This window comes from Pleurodeles waltl, chromosome 3_1 (assembly GCF_031143425.1).
Source record: "Pleurodeles waltl isolate 20211129_DDA chromosome 3_1, aPleWal1.hap1.20221129, whole genome shotgun sequence".
Classification (NCBI taxonomy): Eukaryota; Metazoa; Chordata; class Amphibia; order Caudata; family Salamandridae; genus Pleurodeles; species Pleurodeles waltl.
Window position 1 is genome coordinate 1,096,739,704 of NC_090440.1, and position 21,222 is coordinate 1,096,760,925.

Consider the following 21,222-nt stretch of genomic DNA (forward strand, 5'->3'; position numbering starts at 1 on the left):
CAGTGACCATTCCTTTAGAGGAAGCCAGTGCTTACAGAAGAATAGGTAGTCATAAGGTTAATGATGAGTATGCAACTGCAACACAAATCCCTAAGTGCATCCAGAACTAAAAAGCCAGGATGGGGACACATTATGGAGACTAAGGGGGTCATTATGACCCCTGCAGTAGGTGATAATGTGGCGGTAGTACCCGCCACATTATGACATTGGCGGGTTAGCTGCAGCCAACCCGCCAATTTCCCATTCCTATCACCATGGCAATAGCAGCCTGCCGGGCCGGAGATAACAATCTACAGCCTGGCGGCCACTATCGTAATGCCAACAGCATTTCGAGCTTCCCTACCACCATGGTTTTTGCGCTGTTTGCAATGCCACAAAAAGCCATTGCAGTATGCCCTTCCAGTAACAGGGAATTTCTTCCCTATCACTGGTAGGTAGCTCACCCACCCCCAAACACTCCCAGGATGCCCCCACCCTCCCTCCATCCACACTCCCCGCTTCCGATCCCCTACCCCCATTCATGCACACTCGCAGACACGCACCACGCATACACACACTCACTCACACTGGTATACACGCATTCATTCATGCATGCATCCACTCATTATTGCACACATCCATACACACATTCACACTAGCACGCGGACATGCATTCACATTTCCATATGTACAAGCATCCTCACACATGCATACACCCATGCAAACAACACTACACACACAGTCCCATTCATGCACACACTCACACATTCATGCACACAACCCCCCCCACACACACAACACCCCCAACCCACCTCCCCTGTCGGAAGCCCAACTTACCTGCCTCCAAGGGGTCTTTCGGCACGGAACGGGATGGGGTGCTGCTACCAACAGCAGCGCCCACCGGCAGAACACCGCCAGGCCATATCATGTGTCATGATAGGGGTGACTGTGGCCACTTACCACCATCCGCCAGTATGGCCACAGCTGGATTTCCGCCCTTCTTGTGGCGGAAGTCCGGCTGTGGTCATAATTTGGCGGATGGATGGTAGCCGGTGCGACGGTCTCTTGGCGACTGTAGGCGGCTTATACCGCCATTGTCATAATCAGGGCCTAAATAGGTTGACAGTCCTGTTGATGCACAGTGGGAGTTATCTTAGTATTGATACTAAAATGAAGGTTTCAAACATAATATACTGTGAGCCGAACAAAATACATACCAGACTCTGCAGGGACAATCATGATACAGGCCATTTTTTCCACCACAAAATGACCATCCCAAAATATTCTAAAACCATGTGCACCTGCAGCATCAGAAAATATTTGCATTTGACACAACCAGTTTTCATAGTAACACCGTTAATCTCTGTCACTAACCCTCAAACATGCTCGTGATATAGTAAAAGTGCACCTTTTACTGAAAAAAGTCTTCTTCAAAAGACAAGACCCACCCTCACTACTCTTCAAGCTAAATTTCAATGCCCAAGAAGGTGTTGTATTTTCCATAATTCCTCATCTTGTTACAAGCTACCACCTCCTCCAGAAAAAGTATTTGTGTCTGCAGTTTGTATTTGGGTAATTGAAATTCCATCCTCCAGGAATCCATCTCAGTACCAAGACAGGTTTTTGTATTAGGTGGACCTTCTGTTTTTGGGAGCCAAATGTTCTCCCAATTCTTCCATGGTGGACTTGAACTCCTGCTTTGCCTTAAAACACTCACCAGCCTCTCCTTTACCACCAATAAGAAATCATCCAACTAGTGTGTGTGACGTGTCACACCTCACTCTTAAATTGGAAGAACCACTGTAAAAATGTACTAAACATCTCAAAAAACTAACAGCAGCCATAACACCCCATTGGTAACATCCTGTCAATGTAAATCTTGCCATTATACTGCAAACCTAGCAATGAAAAATCACCTAGGTAACCTGGGAGGGGCAAAAAGTTGACATAATATTTGATTTTGCCATGTCCACCCCGTCCTACAGACCCTAACAGGAGTTACAGTCTTATCTACTGACGAATAGCACACCACGGAATCCTTAATTGTTATGATATGAAGTCATTCATTGATTCATCGTGGGGCTATGATTAGTGATGAATGTATCTAAATTCCCATTGTTGCTTCTTAGACTCCATGCCTATCAAGGAAATGGGGCCAATACAGAAAAGGACCAACAATCCTCGCTTCCTTCACTTCCTTATCTAATTTAATTTACACCATATTTGGATTCTCCAGTGTGTGATGCAAATTGTTGTTTGATTTCCCTGATAAGATAATCTAAAACCTTGCAAACAAAAACCAAAGCAAACATTTTGCTTCCTCCTTTGGGGATAACATTGCAGCTGGTAACTCAGCACCAGAAAATCAACTGCCATAGGATCCTTTTCCCACCACCTGTTGTTGTCCTCTGCCCCTGTCGCCACCCTGATACTGGGCATCTTGCCACCCAAATTGTATGCCACCAAGACATTGCACCACTGAGTGCCTCCCTGCAAAATTGGTGCAGTCATGATGTAATCTGCGTTGAGGTCTCATTCAGATACCCCTTTGAAGGACCAGCAGGCTGCATTCTGTGGTAATTGCCCTCAAACCATGATGTTCAACCTCAACTGGGCGGGGTGCCATTGAAAGGACTTATACTGCAAAGCAAACATTTGGCTGTGTGAACCACTGGAATAGTCCTGGCTGATCTCATCTACTGCATCCAAAGTTCATTGAAAATGTCTCCTCACTCTTTTTCTGTATTCACCACCAACTGTGCCCTGCTATCCTCATCATTTCTGAACCATCCAAAACCCTCATAGTGCATTGACGCCCCTCTTACCGCAGCCATATACTTAAACATTGTGACACATCGCTCATGAAGGAGTTCACAAAAAACCTTAGCATAAATCAAAAAAGCAGGTGCCCAATTCTCAATCATGGTAGCCACTTGTGGGCAGTGATCCATTTCCCATGCTTCCTCCTTAGAACCGTCCTTGACCAGCACTTCCCTATGCAGCAGTTTAAAGACAACAACAAATTCCCCCTGGCAAATTTTTTCTTTCATATTCTGTGTCAGATGTGTCCCCAAAGGCATTGATATCCCTTTCTAAGGTAGCTTTTTGTTTTTAACACTGGCCCTGTTACTAGCATCAGTATTAGGTATACCTGTTGACTCCTTGGAGTGGCAGGCATAGTATTCGCTGGAGTCTGTTTTTCCCCCTCTGCACCTGTTGTTGGCTTAGCTGCCTGATATACATTACTTACAATGTGCATATACTTACATTTGCTCATTCTGGTGCTGCTGATACATGTTTGACAGGACTACGCCCAACTCCCACAGCCACAGCAAAATGGGCCAATCTTCCCGTCTACCATTAGCACCAACAAGCTCTTACCTGGAGTTAATATACGAGTTGCAGCCAGTCTCAATTCCTGTCTTTTCTTTTTATGGGCTTTTTTTGTGTCTGATTTTGACCCCCATCCTGCAAAACACCAATGCTCTTACTGCCATTAGAACAATCTCCAGCATACACCTTCCTTCCAACCTCTTTAGGAACCACTACATTCTCCTTATCAACAATTTCCCAATTTCCAATGATATATCATCCACTTAATCCAATAGTTCTTCACACACCTCCAAATCAATCCAATCAAGCCCCCACACACTCATGCTCAGTCTTTCTCCAGATCCACACCTCTGTCATCTAAGCAGACATTGCATCGCTTCTCCCTCGCTATCAGGCATATCCCTCTGGAACATGCTTTTTTCAGCCCTGTCTCCACAAGGTACCCAGGCCTCAACCAGGACCTGGAAACCATCCTTGACCTCTGACCTCTGATGTCAGAATTGCTCTGGCCATTCCACCAAGGCCATTCATGACACTCAGAAGCCCCTTCAGCTGCTGCAAGTTTTGCTCTACCCCCACTGACCATCTCCCTCGAAATCCATACTTACTGACCTAACAGATGCACCTCACCACTGTCCCCTACCCTTTATAGCACCTGGTAACATTGTCCTTAGTTTTGAATGTTCTGAGGGTCTTTCAGAAACTCCTCGTAAGAAGTTATTTCCCTATTCTCAACTACCCACCTCTGCACTTTATCCTTCATAGGGCTGATTCATCTGGGTGTGTAGTTCAGTTGCTGCTCTTTGACCCTCTGGTCCTGCCGAGTATGCTGTCCACTCTGTTTTGGCCCCTTCTGCTGTACTACTTTTAAAGCTGTGTGCTCCCCTCCCAGACCATCCCCTTTGCTCTCTGAGTCCAATATTAAAATCGGCTCAGGTCTCTGCATCAAGAGCGTCGCCATCTTCTCAGGGGCTACCAACTGTCTTTCCTCAGTGTGCAGTAGTGTAAACCCAGTCGCTGATAAAGCTCCTGCCCCCTTGTGGCAGCTGCATGTCATCGTACCCACTCTCAACATTCCCCGCCCTCTTCCACCCACTCGCTACTGCAAGGAGGCACCTCTACACCGCAAAAAGGGCAGCACTCCCCTCTCTTTACTTGTTGACATCCCATGTACCTGGAAATGCGTAACCAGCACCACTGATTCTTCACCATCAATAGGAGTGGTGCTTTCCTGCCTCTCACACTCATTTGCTTAAACTTCTTTGCCTTTATAGACGATGGGGAGCAAGCCAACACTGCACCTACACTCCCCTCACTGACATCCTTTTAGGACATTTCAAGCCTACCTAGACTTGTTCTAACACAACCGTTTTAATTACGAATTCCCTGCCTTCACCTTGTAGAGCTTTCAAAGCTTCCAATATTCTACTAACACGCGCCATGACCCACAATTTGTCCTTGAATTTAATGAGTAAACTCCTATCCTTTGGCCTAAGCTACATGACATCAAAACTATGGCCTGTCCCTGGATGTGTCAATGGCCAAAGAGGCCCCAACCTCTATCAACATAAATCATAACCTACAGCCCACCCATTCACCCTGCCAGACCATCGTCGGAGCGCACCACTTGCCTGAAAAGTCTAGGAGTAGACCCGGGAAGCCCGCCTCCCCTCTAATACACATTAGGTAAAAACAGCTGCACTATCAGAGGAAACAAATCGTCCCTGTGGATACTACTTAAGTGGCTTAGCAAATATTTTTTTCAGCTTCTCCGGTGCCCTATTGATTGACTTCAGGCACACAACAGGAACGGGTTTGTGAGTTTCCACAAAGCCCTGGGACCGCAAAAGCTGCATAACTTCAGATGCGGTCAAATCAATAAATTAGTGTCACTATTATAAAACTAACTAGATTGTTTTGATGCCAAAGATGACGGGAAATATTCATCCTAGTCACATGGCTGCCAAAGCGTTCCTAGTAATACAACAAATTGCATATTAAGAGACATCGAAAACACAGTTTGAAAAGGCAAGTCCATATTTTTTACTATTGCAGAAAACTCTAACTTAAAGAGCACAGAGAGGTACATATTTACTACTGTCATCTGTTGTGATGTGAGGTTCATAAGCTGGGATCCCTGTCACGGGCAAAGCACCCTTTTATCTGAGTGCAATTTAGTGGGATATCCGTAATGTGTCATTTATAGGGCTACAGAACAACACAACTTAGTATAAAGTGCTATACAAATGTGCGATGCTGGTAAGGAATATTCTCTGTACCTGTGTTTTGATTATATTACCACCACTTTCCATTTTTGAGTCGTAATGTAGTGCAGCTGGGAGTAGCATATACTATTGCAAATAGATAATACGAGTACCCCTTCAGAACTGCCTTTTAAACCTACAGGTTTTCATACAATGTCTTTGGTAAATGCGTTGTCTAATGCACAAGATTTGTGAGGAAAACCCTGTTGATGATCCCTCCCAATGCCTTCTAGGAGTGCTGGCATTGCCGGCTTAATGCAATATCTGGCAGTTATCATGTGATCCATTATTTTAACATTTCTCCAGCCACCGCTGGCTGAGATTTGATGTTATTCAGTAAGTTACAAAGGAATCTCCGTCAAGTTTGCTTTAACACACTAGCTTTCTTACCGGCTTAACATGAAGGAAGACATTGGAGTCACCAGTACAATGCACCAGACGTTTCAGTGTATTATCTTCGAAATTCTCTTAGCAGCAAAGGAAAACCAGTGGGACCGGAGACAAAGTTAATAAATTCAGAACCTTTCATCTAAAACTGAGATAACGAAATATTTGTCAGGAATGTTTTGTTGTCATAAATCATACCTGCCTCATGAAAATGCAGTTTAGACTGCTTAGGTGACCTTCGGTTTAAGTAGACTACAAAGAAATATGTACTGATATTTTGATTATTTGGAGGTGACACTGTGACAGTCTATTAGTTTAATAAATATCACACAGGGTTCACTCGACGTCGAGAACAATAGCATAATATGTGAGTCATATTCACTTACCAATGGAGAGGAAGGTGTCTCTCCCTCAGAAGAGGACACATTATCCCCGGGAACTGGCTGGAAAGGGGGTAACCAATGAGGTGGAGAATATCTTGTCTTCATATTTATTCTAGGCTGTGTTCGCAAACAGGGTTGTACATCATGCTGGTACACAATCTGAATTTGACGCAGTTAGGCCCATATTTATACTTGGTTTGCGCTGAATTAGCGTCATTTTTTTAACGCTAATTCAGTGCAAACCTAACTCCATATTTATACTTGAGCTAGACACATCTAGTGCCATAGCTATGGAGTTTACGTCGTTTTCTGGAGGGGAAAACCTACCTTGCGTAAATGAGAAGCAAGGTAGGCGTTCCCGTCCAGAAAAGGATGATATGGCCTTTGTGCCATATTTATCCCCCCATGCTAAAATCCAGTATGGGGGGATGGGGACCTTAAATAATGGCACTAAGCTTGCTTAGCGCCATTATTTAACACCTGGGTCTGGGCAGGAGTAAGGGGACCTGTCAGCATATTTCCATGGTCAGAGACCATGGAAATTGCCCACAGGTGCCCTTCCCTGACCCCAGGGACACCCCCACCCACACCAGGAGGTCACCTAAGGATGGGAGACCCAGCCCAGGTAAGTACAGATGAGTATTTTTGTTTTCCCAACACCGCTCGGGGGCCTGACTTGGGGCCCCCTGCACAGCGCTGGCCCCAATGGCCATGCCCAAGGGTCATTTGTCCCCTGGGCATGGCCATTGGGGTGGTGGGCATGGCTCCTGTCTTTACCAAGACAGGAGCCATGTCCATGGGGGTTGTGCACCATAAAATGGCGCTACACTACTTAGAGGCAATTTTTTTCCCTCTAAACAGTGTTGTGCCATAATTTGGTGAACAAGCCCCAGTTCCCCCTATGCCTCCCCGGCCCTGTTAGCATAATTTCCAAGGACGCTAACAGGGCCTCAGCACTGGCTAGCGCCATTCCATAAATATGGCGCCCGGCCCCCGGCCCCCGTCTTGGAATGGCGCTAGCCAGCGCTATACTTTTTGACGCAAACCTGCGCTAATGCAGATTTGCATCAAAAAGCATAAATCTGCCCCTTAGTACTTAAATGAAAATATATACAGTGCAAGGACGAAGTGTTTTGCTTGGCAACTATGTGCCGGTGCTGCCGAATTCCAGGGGTGCAGCACATCTAGGCTGCCTAAATTTGATCACAATTCATGACTCTTTTTTCCCACCACCATTCACTTTTCGCCTCTTTTAACTCACTCTTCTCAGCTATTTTCATCCTTGCTTTCTCCTTTTGTCAATGGTTTCATGTTTTTCTCTTTTTCCTTTTTCTCCCTTTTCTATCTTTCTCTCATTGCTCTGGGTCATAGCCTAAAGATGAAAAATAAGATGTGATTCCCCAAAAATTAGTTCCCAGGACCAACCTCTTGCCACCACCTGCACAAATTATGCTCAGGGTGTAAATGTTAGGTAATCAGGGTACAAAGACAAGGAAATTTGCAGGCCTATCCCTGCCCTCGGTTTTGCTTGTTTCTGCTCTCCAGGGACATTGTTATTTGCTAAGAGTGGTGAATTAGAGCACACTCTACATTCACAGAAAAAAACAAAGGTTACAGGGACGTTATAGTTATGTTCTGAATTGTACAAAACCTTATAAATTCAGCAGTTGTAGTTATGGTTCTTTCAAGTATAACTCGCACCCTAAGGTAACTTTTACTCATGCCTTTGTCATGCACAGTTTTCTTATCAATAACGTTATTGCAAATGTTTCAGTGATATCAAAGATGCCATGAAAGATCTCATCAATTACATAATGATAATGACAAAACTATACATTATTCCAACCCTTGCCGTGGGGGTTGGTGGCAAGGCCTGGTGATTTGGGATGGAGAGTTGATCACAATTCTCCCTTTCATAACTTGGATCAATGAGTGTGACACCAATTTGAACTCACGCCCACAGCATGCACAGTTTTCTCTCAAAAATGTTATTGCTAATATTACATTGGTATTATTAATGATGGTATCAAAGATGTTGTGAGTGCCGTAATGTGAGGGCTAATTAGCAGTGGATGGCGAGGGTGCGAGTTATAGTTATCTTAGGGCATGAGTTATAGTTACTTGAGGTAACTCTAATTATATCTGGTGAATTTCTATGGTTTTGTACGTTTTAAATGTGAGCCTAACTATAACTTCCCTATAACCTTTGTTCTTTTAAGTGCATTTCAATTTTGTTTTTAAATTTTATTTCCTAACTATCACCCGCCTGTAACCTTTGTTGTTTCAGTGAATTTATATGTTTTTTTTTTAACGTTTACTCATTTTCATTACTATACGTAAATCCAACCATCTCTGGGCACAGCCGTCGGCTGGGTGCGGCAACAGTTGTACACACAGTTCAACCTTCCTATAAGCACCCAAGATTGCACCCTGCACAGCATTAACCCATGTGCAGCAAAGGTTGCCCACAAGACCTAGCCTGCAGCCAGACCCTGCAGCTAACTCCCCTAGCCACCCAACCCCATGCTGTGCACAGCCCTTTGGGGGGGCAGCGGGAGTTGGTTCTGGCCTCTCTGGGTGTGAGTATAGGTGTGAGAGGGTGCATCTGGGAGTGAGAGGGGCTGTGACAATGCCTGTCTGGGTGTGAGAGTGCATTCATCAGTGTTTTAGTGAGTGGGTCAGTATGTGTGCAGTCTGTGAGTGGGTGCATGAGGCTGTGAGTGGATGTGTCAGAGTCTCAGTGGGTCTCTGAGTGGGTGTGTAACTACCTGAGTGGGTCTGTGAGTGGGTGCACGAGGGTCTGAGTTGGTCTGTGAGTGGGTGAGTGAGTGCATGAGTGGGTCTGTGAGTGGGTGTGTAAGTGTCTGAGTTGGTGTGTGAGTGGGAGAAATTGATTGAAAGAGCGACAGAGAGAGAAAGTGTGAGAGAGAGATATAAAGTTTTTAGGCTTTGATGTAGGATATGTTTAGAATAAGATATTTCTGTACAATTTAAAATAAAAATGTATCCGTCATTTTAAAAAATTAAAATAATTTGTACTTTAAAAAAAAAAATAGGGAAGCAAGTCCGTCTGGACTCGAACCCTGAATGCTCTGTGTGAAGGTCGTAGACCTTCACACTCAGCCATTGCTTTCTCTTTTTTTTAATTTTTTTGCCCTTTATGGGCTATTTGGGACCCCACGGTCCCTGCATATTTATTTATTTATTTTTAATTATTTAGGGAAATGCACTTTAGGGGCTATATGGCACCGCCGGGTAAGCCTCAAGGCTTACCTCGAGGTGCCACCGCTTCAGCAAGCATAGAGCTGTTTTTTACAGCAGCTCCCTGCTTGCTGAAGCACTTCATCTCTGTTCCCTGCACACATGCAGGGAACAGAGTTAAAAGCTCCACTTTTTGACAGCAGGACCTCCTTTACAGGTCTGCTGTCAAAAAGTGGAGTGTCTTCTGTGACTTCAAAGCTGTAGCTAAGCCACAGAAAACAATCATGTCCCAGGGGTTGGCACCTCGGGACATAGCAGGAGCAGGCCCTGGGGGATGGTGGTCCCCAGAGCCATCAGTGGTTCCACAATGGGGGCCGCATGGCCTCCCTCCAATGTGCACATAGCACTGAGGAGGAGGTGATCCCCGGGGTTAATGAGGGTCCCAAATGGACCCTCTTTATATTATTTAGTATATGCCCCAGAGGAGGTGGGGCTGTCCGGGGCACACAGCCCACCTTCTCATAATTCATTGTAGCCCCAGGAAGGTGGTTGTCCCCGGGGCTGTGGGAGAGGACATGTGAAAAGCATTTTTACCCTGGAGTGGTGTTCCCCAGGGAGTGGCGGGGCCAGGAGCACCCCCAACTAAAAAGGAAACAGAAACCCCGGGACCCTGCACTTGTTTTTGAAAATACTTTTTTTTTAACCATGGATTTGCAACCCTGTCACGCTTCTACTGTAAAAATATATTTTTTTAAATGCTTTTTAGCACTTGGAGGGTACCTTTGGGACCACAGGGGTCAGAGTGTTCATACAGTGGCCCCTTTTGTATTTTTAATTCTTTTTTTCTTGGACTCAGGTCAAGCTGAGTCCCAAGATGGCTGCCAACACTTCCTGGTTTGAAGTGTTGGCAGCCAATCAGATCTCAGCACAAGATCGGGAGGGGTCGTAAAGGCTTTGCCTTTCTGTCAAATTTGGTGTAAATCCATCCAGTGCTTTTTGCGCTACGGCTGTTTAGTTTTTCCTATGGGAAGTATTAGTAGAAACACTCTAAATTTTAACCCCCACTTTTATCTCAGCCCCTGCTTGACAGATCACCCTAAAACTTTCCAAACAGCGGCTCATGTGACTGTCAGATTTTGTTGGAAAATTTTGTGAAGATTAGTGCAGTGCTGCCAAAGATATAGGCAAGCAAAAAAACAGCTTTTTTAAATAGAAACTAGGGGCCAGATGTAGCAAAAATAAAAATTGCGACTCGCATTTTGCGAGTTGATGCGAGTCGCAAAATGCGAGTCGCAAATTGGAATACCAGAACAAAAAGCGATCCGATTTTGCGACTCGCAGCCAGACTCGCAACGCTGTGTGCGAGTCCGCAGTTTGCGAGGTCACTGTTTGCGAGTGTGCAAAAATGAACTCGCAATTAGCGAGTGGGTGTCGCAAATTGCGAATACCTTCAAAATTGCTTGCAGATGCAGCAGAACACTCCAGAAAGCATACCAGAACACTCGGGAAACACTTCCTGGCACATGATGATGGCATCACAGCCAGGAAGTTAACAAATACACCTGGGAGGAGGGCTCAACAGTGAGCAGTGTCTCTGCCACTCACAGTAGGGTGCTGAGGAGTGGTAGGCACAGCACCATGGATGCAGCAGGGACCAGCCAGGCTGGCAGGAGGGGCAGGAGATCATAGATAACAGCCAGGACAGATTAATGTGGCACATGGCGTTAATGTGCCACATGACTGGTTGGCATTTTCCTGCCCATGGACAATTTCAACTTGTATATAGTTTCTTCATGACATTAATAAAACAGTTATTTTTGTTCCACTTAACAAATGGTTAATAGGTGAGTATGGTGGGAGTTGACACGTACCGTCCAAAATATTGCGTTGCAATGTGGTCCCGTCTCAGTCTGCCTTGATTAGCTAGACTCCTATCCCCATGATGGCGATGTGGTTGTTCTTGCTCTTCATCATCAGGATCTTGGTCTGCAGGGGTGAGAGGTAGCCCACGTCGGGTGGCTATGTTGTGGAGGATGGCGCATGCGACTACAATTTTGAAAGCGGTAATGGGGGTGTATTGGAGGGCGCCTCCACTGCGGTGGAGGCATCTGAATCTTGCCTTCAGCAGTCCGAAGGTGCGCTCGATCAGGTTCCTGGTCCTCTTATGCGCACTGTTGTATTGCCTCTCTGATTCAGTTCTGGGTGTTAAAAACGGAGTCATGATCCAAGGCCTGAGAGCATATGCACTGTCACCTGTTGGGCACAAAAGTACACTGTTAGGAAGTCCAGATAGTCGTGCACAGTGACCTGTGTGTATGTCTGCAAGTGTCTGTGGCTCTACCTAGGAGGTAACCGTCTCCAAATTCCCCACGTTCCAGGCGTTGATGTATCCCACTATGCCTAAAAATGTATGAGTCATGGGTACTGCCAGGAAACTTAGCTACGATGTCCGTGATGACATAATGGGCATCTCAAACAACCTGTATGTTGAGTGAGTGGGTACACTTCCTGTTGCGGAAAATGTGTTCCAGATTAGCAGGGGGGCATATTTGAATGTGTGTCCCATCTACACACCCTATGACATGAGGAAAGTGGGCAATGCGGTAAAAGTCCAGCTTGGTGCTGTTAATTTCTGCCTCATTCCTTGGTAAGTATATGAAGTGAGACATGTGCGTGACTAAGGCATCTAGGAATGCCCTGAGGAACCTTGACACTGCACTTTGGGATACCCCACCTGCCACGGCAATGACCCCCTGATAGCTCCCTGAGGCCAAGAGGTGCAGTGCGCATAGTACTTGCACATGCGTAGGGATGGCGCAGCCACGCAGAGTCTTGTGTTCTAGCTGTGGTTTCAGTAAATCTATTAATTCTAGAATGGCTGCGCTGCTAACGCGGTATTTGTCATAGATCTCCTCTTCAGTTTGCTGAAAAAGAGTCTGTCTGGTTCTATATATCTTCTCCTGTCTGTGGCCCCTCCTCCTCCTCTGCTGGGCTGCGTAGACTCTCCTCCTCACTGCTATCAGGTATATCTCCGCCATCTTGAGTAACCCAGATGGCTTCTGGGTCTCCTTTTATACTTTGGTGATGGTTACCACCTGCTCTGAGTTAGTGGTAAATGGGACATGCAAACTGGGCTTTTTGCGACTAGTCGCAATTTGCGAGTTGCAATTGCATAAGGTTTGCGACTCGCAAATTGTGACTTGCAATTTGCGGGTCGCAAAATGGGGTCGCAACGGATGCGACTCGCAAATGGGTCCCATTGCTTTTTGCGAGTCGGAAATGGGCTTTTTGCATCCCATTTCCGATTTTGCACTGTCGCAAATTGCGAATCGGCCCGTTTGCGAGTCGCAAACGTTTGCTACATCTGGCCCTAGGTCCTTACTGTAACTACTGTGAGAAGGTAGCCTCTTTCTAGCCTTGTTACCCCCACTTTTGGCCTGTTTGTGAGTGTATGTCAGGGTGTTTGTCACTGTTTTCACTGTCTCACTGGGATCCTGATAGCCAGGCCTCAGTGCTCATAGTGAAAACACCATGTTTTCAGTATGGTTGTTATGTGTCACTGGGATCCTGCTAGTCAGGACCCCAGTGCTCATAGGTTTGTGGCCTATATGTATGTGTCACTGGGACCCTGTCACACAGGGCCCCAGTGCTCATAGGTGTGCATGTATATGTTCCCTGTGTGGTGCCTAACTGTCTCACTGAGGCTCTGCTAACCAGAACCTCAGTGGTTATGCTCTCTCATTACTTTCAAATTGTCACTAACAGGCTAGTGACCATTTTTACCAATTTACATTGGCTTACTGGAACACCCTTATAATTCCCTAGTATATGGTACTGAGGTACCCAGGGTATTGGGGTTCCAGGAGATCCCTATGGGCTGCAGCATTTCTTTTGCCACCCATAGGGAGCTCTGACAATTCTTACACAGGCCTGCCACTGCAGCCTGAGTGAAATAACGTCCACGTTATTTCACAGCCATTTTACACTGCACTTAAGTAACTTATAAGTCACCTATATGTCTAACCTTTACCTGGTAAAGGTTGGGTGCAAAGTTACTTAGTGTGAGGGCACCCTGGCACTAGCCAAGGTGCCCCCACATCGTTCAGAGCCAATTCCCTGAACTTTGTGAGTGCGGGGACACCATTACACGCGTGCACTACATATAGGTCACTACCTATATGTAGCTTCACCATGGTAACTCCGAATATGGCCATGTAACATGTCTATGATCATGGAATTGCCCCCTCTATACCATCCTGGCATAGTTGGCACAATCCCATGATCCCAGTGGTCTGTAGCACAGACCCTGGTACTGCCAAACTGCCCTTCCTGGGGTTTCACTGCAGCTGCTGCTGCTGCCAACGCCTCAGACAGGCAGCTGCCCTCCTGGGGTCCAGCCAGGCCTGGCCCAGGATGGCAGAACAAAGAACTTCCTCTGAGAGAGGGTGTGACACCCTCTCCCTTTGGAAAATGGTGTGAAGGTAGGGGAGGAGTAGCCTCCCCCAGCCTCTGGAAATGCTTTGTTGGGCACAGATGTGCCCAATTCTGCATAAGCCAGTCTACACCGGTTCAGGGACCCCTTAGCCCCTGCTCTGGCGCGAAACTGGACAAAGGAAAGGGGAGTGACCACTCCCCTGACCTGCACCTCCCCTGGGAGGTGTCCAGAGCTCCTCCAGTGTGCTCCAGACCTCTGCCATCTTGGAAACAGAGGTGCTGCTGGCACACTGGACTGCTCTGAGTGGCCAGTGTTAGTAGCCTATCCTCTCTCCTAAGTAGCCAAACCCTCTTTTCTGGCTATTTAGGGTCTCTGTCTCTGGGGAAACTTTAGATAACGAATGCATGAGCTCAGCCGAGTTCCTCTGCATCTCCCTCTTCACCTTCTGATAAGGAATCGACCGCTGACCGCGCTGGAAGCCTGCAAACCTGCAACATAGTAGCAAAGACGACTACTGCAACTCTGTAACGCTGATCCTGCCGCCTTCTCGACTGTTTTCCTGCTTGTGCATGCTGTGGGGGTAGTCTGCCTCCTCTCTGCACCAGAAGCTCCGAAGAAATCTCCCGTGGGTCGACGGAATCTTCCCCCTGCAACCGCAGGCACCAAAAAGCTGCATTACCGGTCCCTTGGGTCTCCTCTCAGCACGACAAGCGAGGTCCCTCGAATCCAGCGACACCGTCCAAGTGACCCCCACAGTCCAGTGACTCTTCAGCCCAAGTTTGGTGGTGGTAAGTCCTTGCCTCACCTCGCTGGGCTGCATTGCTGGGAACCGCGACTTTGCAAGCTACTCCGGCCCCTGTGCACTTCCGACGGAAATCCTTCGTGCACAGCCAAGCCTGGGTCCACGGCACTCTAACCTGCATTGCACGACTTTCTAAGTTGGTCTCCGGCGACGTGGGACTCCTTTGTGCAACTTCGGCGAGCACCGTTTCACGCATCCTCGTAGTGCCTGTTTCTGGCACTTCTCCGGGTGCTACCTGCTTCAGCGAGGGCTCTTTGTCTTGCTCGACGTCCCCTCTCTCTGCAGGTCCAATTTGCGACCTCCTGGTCCCTCCTGGGCCCCAGCAGCGTCCAAAAACGCCAAACGCACGATTTGCCTGTAGCAAGGCTTGTTGGCGTCCATCCGGCGGGCAAACACTTCTGCACGACTCTCCAAGGCGTGGGGGATCCATCCTCCAAAGGGGAAGTCTCTAGCCCTTGTCGTTCCTGCAGTATTCACAGTTCTTCAGCCTAGTAAGAGCTTCTTTGCACCAACCGCTGGCATTTCTTGGGCATCTGCCCATCTCCGAGTTGCTTGTGACTTTTGGACTTGGTCCCCTTGTTCCACAGGTACCCTCAGTCAGGAATCCATCGTTGTTGCATTGCTGATTTGTGTTTTCCTTGCATTTTCCCTCTAACACGACTATTTTGTCCTTAGGGGAACTTTAGTGCACTTTGCACTCACTTTTCAGGGTCTTGGGGAGGGTTATTTTGCTAACTCTCACTATTTTCTAATAGTCCCAGCGACCCTCTACAAGGTCACATAGGTTTGGGGTCCATTCGTGGTTCGCATTCCACTTTTGGAGTATATGGTTTGTGTTGCCCCTATCCCTATGTTTCCCCATTGCATCCTATTGTAACTATACATTGTTTGCACTGTTTTCTAAGACTATACTGCATACTTTTGCTATTGTGTATATATATCTTGTGTATATTTCCTATCCTCTCACTGAGGGTACACTCTAAGATACTTTGGCATATTGTCATAAAAATAAAGTACCTTTATTTTTAGTATAACTGTGTATTGTGTTTTCTTATGATATTGTGCATATGACACTAAGTGGTACTGTAGTAGCTTCACACGTCTCCTAGTTCAGCCTAAGCTGCTCTGCTAAGCTACCATTATCTATCAGCCTAAGCTGCTAGACACCCTATACACTAATAAGGGATACTGGGCCTGGTGCAAGGTGCAAGTACCCCTTGGTACTCACTACAAGCCAGTCCAGCCTCCTACATTGGTTGTGCAGCGGTGGGATAAGTGCTTGAGACTACTTACCACTCTTGTCATTGTACTTTTCATAAGAGAAAAATATACAAAACAAGGTCAGTGTATATACACATAGCCAAAAAGTTTTGCATTTCCTCTTTTCACTCTTTTCTAAGTGCTGAAAAGTACTTCTAAAACTTTCAAAAAGTTCTTAAAAGTTTAAAAAGTTTTTCTGTCTTTCCAAAAAGTTCTGAAAACTTTTTTCTCTTTGTCTATCACTTTAACTCTCTCTAAAAATGTCTGGCACAGGCCAAAAAGTTGAACTGTCCAAACTTGCATATGATCACCTTAGCTGGAAAGGAGCAAGGAGTCTCTGCATAGAGAGAGGTTTGAGTGTAGGAAAGAATCCTTCCTTAGAACTGTTAATTAATATGCTTAGAGTACAGGATAAGGCCATAAGTGCCCAATCTGTAGAAAAAGTAGCTAATGGTTCTCAATCTGATCCAGGGACTCCCCCAGGAAAAGGTTCAGGAAAGAAACTTCTCAGCCTGCCCATTACTAGACAGTCTAGCATAGTTGGTACAGAGGTTGAATCACATCATAATGATGATGTGCTCTCACATTATGCTGGTAGCCAAGCTGTTAGGGTGCCCCTTGTAAGGGACAGGTCTCCTTCTGTTCATTCCCATCATACCTCTGTATCTAGAAATGTCCCTCCCACCCACCCTGATGACAGATTGTTAGAAAGGGAGCTCAATAGATTGAGAGTGGAGCAAACCAGACTGAAGCTCAAGAAGCAACAGCTGGATTTGGATAGACAGTCTTTAGAAATAGAGAGGGAAAGACAGAAGATGGGTTTAGATACCCATGGTGGCAGCAGCAGTATTCCCCATAGTCATCCTGCAAAAGAGCATGATTCCAGGAATCTGCACAAGATAGTTCCCCCTTATAAGGAGGGGGATGACATTAACAAGTGGTTTGCTGCACTTGAGAGGGCCTGTGCTGTACAGGATGTCCCTCAAAAGCAGTGGGCTGCTATCCTATGGCTATCATTTAGTGGAAAAGGTAGGGATAGGCTCCTTACTGTGAAAGAAAATGATGCCAATAATTTCCAAGTTCTTAAGAATGCACTCCTGGATGGTTATGGCTTAACCACTGAACAGTACAGGATAAAGTTCAGAGAGACCAAAAAGGAGTCTTCACAAGACTGGGTTGATTTCATTGACCATTCAGTGAAGGCCTTGGAGGGGTGGTTACATGGCAGTAAAGTTACTGATTATGAAAGCCTGTATAACACAATCCTGAGAGAGCATATACTTAATAATTGTGTGTCTGATTTGTTGCACCAGTACCTGGTAGACTCTGATCTGACCTCTCCCCAAGAATTGGGAAAGAAGGCAGACAAATGGGTCTGAACAAGGGTAAACAGAAAAGTTCATACAGGGGGTGACAAAGATGGCAATAAGAAGAAAGATGGTGAAAAATCTCAAGATAAGCATGGGGATAAGGGTAAAACCAAAGATCCCACTACAAATCTTAAACACTCTTCAGAGGGTGGGGATAAAACAAATTCTTCCTCTTCTTCCCAACCTGCACACATTAAAAAGCCTTGGTGCTTTGTGTGTAAAAACAGAGGCCATAGGCCAGGGGATAAGTCCTGTCCAGGTAAACCCCCTGAGCCTACCACCACTAATACATCAAGCTCTAGTGCCCCTAGCAGTAGTGGTACTAGTGGTGGGACTGCTGGCAACAGTCAAGCAAAGGGTGTAGTTGGGTTCACTTATGGGTCCATAGTGGAAACTGATGTAATCAGTCCCAAGACAGTTTCTGTCACACCTAGTGGCATTGGCCTTGCCACACTGGCTGCTTGTCCCCTTACAATGGATAAGTACAGGCAGACAGTTTCAATAAATGGTGTTGAGGCCTTGGCCTACAGGGACACAGGTGCCAGTTTCACTTTGGTGACTGAAAACCTAGTGCCTCCTGAACAACACATCATTGGACAACAGTATAAGATTATTGATGTCCATAACTCCACTAAGTTTCTTCCCTTAGCTATAATTCAGTTTAGTTGGGGTGGAGTTACTGGCCCTAAGCAGGTGGTGGTATCACCTAGCTTACCTGTAGACTGTCTCTTAGGTAATGACCTAGAGGCCTCAGGTTGGGCTGATGTAGAGTTTTATGCCCATGCAGCCATGCTGGGCATCCCTGAGGAATTGTTCCCTCTCATTTCAAGTGAAATGAAAAAGCAAAGGAGAGAAGGCCTGAAAACTCAGGATCCCTCTCCATCAACAGGTAAAAAGGGTATCACAGTATCCCCTAACCACCCTACCATTCAGGATACTATTCCTGTGGTGGGAGAAACCTCTCCTGGGGTGGCACCTGTTCCAAGGGAATCATCAGCTGGCAAAGCTGGACTCCCTGAGGTGGAAGTACCTCTCTGTGGGATAACTAACATTGGTGAGAAAAAGAGCACCATTTTAGTTAACATGGAGCATCCCTCCAACCCTCCCAGAGAAACTTTAGTGCAGAAACTCTGCACTGCCTCACAACACTTAGGACAGCATCCCTGCCCTAGTGTGGAGCTGATAGGACAGCATCCCTGCCCTGCTCCAACCCAAGAGAAACAGCATCCCTGTTCTCTCTTCCAGCCATATGGACAAAGTTGTTGCCCAGCTATGGCTTTTCTGAGACAGCATCCCTGTCTGGCATTTCCATCACTACAAATAGGTTCAGTGGACAATTCCCACTGCTCTAAACTAAAACTTACTGATAGAAACTCTGAAAATACATCTTCACATTGTTGCTTAGCTAAAAAACTTCAAACAGGGTGGTTTACATCCCCACAGGGAAGTAACCATATAGTGGATGATAAAGGGAGTAACCAGTCTATTGCAGAGCTACTCTCTACTTATCACCACTTAGACAATAAAGTCTCAACTGGCCAAGGTTAGCCTTATTGTCCTTCGTTTGGGGGGGGGGTTGTGTGAGAAGGTAGCCTCTTTCTAGCCTTGTTACCCCCACTTTTGGCCTGTTTGTGAGTGTATGTCAGGGTGTTTGTCACTGTTTTCACTGTCTCACTGGGATCCTGATAGCCAGGCCTCAGTGCTCATAGTGAAAACACCATGTTTTCAGTATGGTTGTTATGTGTCACTGGGATCCTGCTAGTCAGGACCCCAGTGCTCATAGGTTTGTGGCCTATATGTATGTGTCACTGGGACCCTGTCACACAGGGCCCCAGTGCTCATAGGTGTGCATGTATATGTTCCCTGTGTGGTGCCTAACTGTCTCACTGAGGCTCTGCTAACCAGAACCTCAGTGGTTATGCTCTCTCATTACTTTCAAATTGTCACAAACAGGCTAGTGACCATTTTTACCAATTTACATTGGCTTACTGGAACACCCTTATAATTCCCTAGTATATGGTACTGAGGTACCCAGGGTATTGGGGTTCCAGGAGATCCCTATGGGCTGCAGCATTTCTTTTGCCACCCATAGGGAGCTCTGACAATTCTTACACAGGCCTGCCACTGCAGCCTGAGTGAAATAACGTCCACGTTATTTCACAGCCATTTTACACTTCACTTAAGTAACTTATAAGTCACCTATATGTCTAACCTTTACCTGGTAAAGGTTGGGTGCAAAGTTACTTAGTGTGAGGGCACCCTGGCACTAGCCAAGGTGCCCCCACATCGTTCAGAGCCAATTCCCTGAACTTTGTGAGTGCGGGGACACCATTACACGCGTGCACTACATATAGGTCACTACCTATATGTAGCTTCACCATGGTAACTCCGAATATGGCCATGTAACATGTCTATGATCATGGAATTGCCCCCTCTATACCATCCTGGCATAGTTGGCACAATCCCATGATCCCAGTGGTCTGTAGCACAGACCCTGGTACTGCCAAACTGCCCTTCCTGGGGTTTCACTGCAGCTGCTGCTGCTGCCAACCCCTCAGACAGGCAGCTGCCCTCCTGGGGTCCAGCCAGGCCTGGCCCAGGATGGCAGAACAAAGAACTTCCTCTGAGAGAGGGTGTGACACCCTCTCCCTTTGGAAAATGGTGTGAAGGCAGGGGAGGAGTAGCCTCCCCCAGCCTCTGGAAATGCTTTGTTGGGCACAGATGTGCCCAATTCTGCATAAGCCAGTCTACACCGGTTCAGGGACCCCTTAGCCCCTGCTCTGGCGCGAAACTGGACAAAGGAAAGGGGAGTGACCACTCCCCTGACCTGCACCTCCCCTGGGAGGTGTCCAGAGCTCCTCCAGTGTGCTCCAGACCTCTGCCATCTTGGAAACAGAGGTGCTGCTGGCACACTGGACTGCTCTGAGTGGCCAGTGCCACCAGGTGACGTCAGAGACTCCTGCTGATAGGCTCCTTCAGGTGTTAGTAGCCTATCCTCTCTCCTAAGTAGCCAAACCCTCTTTTCTGGCTATTTAGGGTCTCTGTCTCTGGGGAAACTTTAGATAACGAATGCATGAGCTCAGCCGAGTTCCTCTGCATCTCCCTCTTCACCTTCTGATAAGGAATCGACCGCTGACCGCGCTGGAAGCCTGCAAACCTGCAACATAGTAGCAAAGACGACTACTGCAACTCTGTAACGCTGATCCTGCCGCCTTCTTGACTGTTTTCCTGCTTGTGCATGCTGTGGGGGTAGTCTGCCTCCTCTCTGCACCAGAAGCTCCGAAGAAATCTCCCGTGGGTCGACGGAATCTTCCCCCTGCAACCGCAGGCACCAAAAAGCTGCATTACCGGTCCCTTGGGTCTCCTCTCAGCACGACGAGCGAGGTCCCTCGAATCCAGCGACACCGTCCAAGTGACCCCCACAGTCCAGTGACTCTTCAGCCCAAGTTTGGTGGAGGTAAGTCCTTGCCTCACCTCGCTGGGCTGCATTGCTGGGAACCGCGACTTTGCAAGCTACTCCGGCCCCTGTGCACTTCCGGCGGAAATCCTTCGTGCACAGCCAAGCCTGGGTCCACGGCACTCTAACCTGCATTGCACGACTTTCTAAGTTGGTCTCCGGCGACGTGGGACTCCTTTGTGCAACTTCGGCGAGCACCGTTTCACGCATCCTCGTAGTGCCTGTTTCTGGCACTTCTCCGGGTGCTACCTGCTTCAGCGAGGGCTCTTTGTCTTGCTCGACGTCCCCTCTCTCTGCAGGTCTAATTTGCGACCTCCTGGTCCCTCCTGGGCCCCAGCAGCGTCCAAAAAC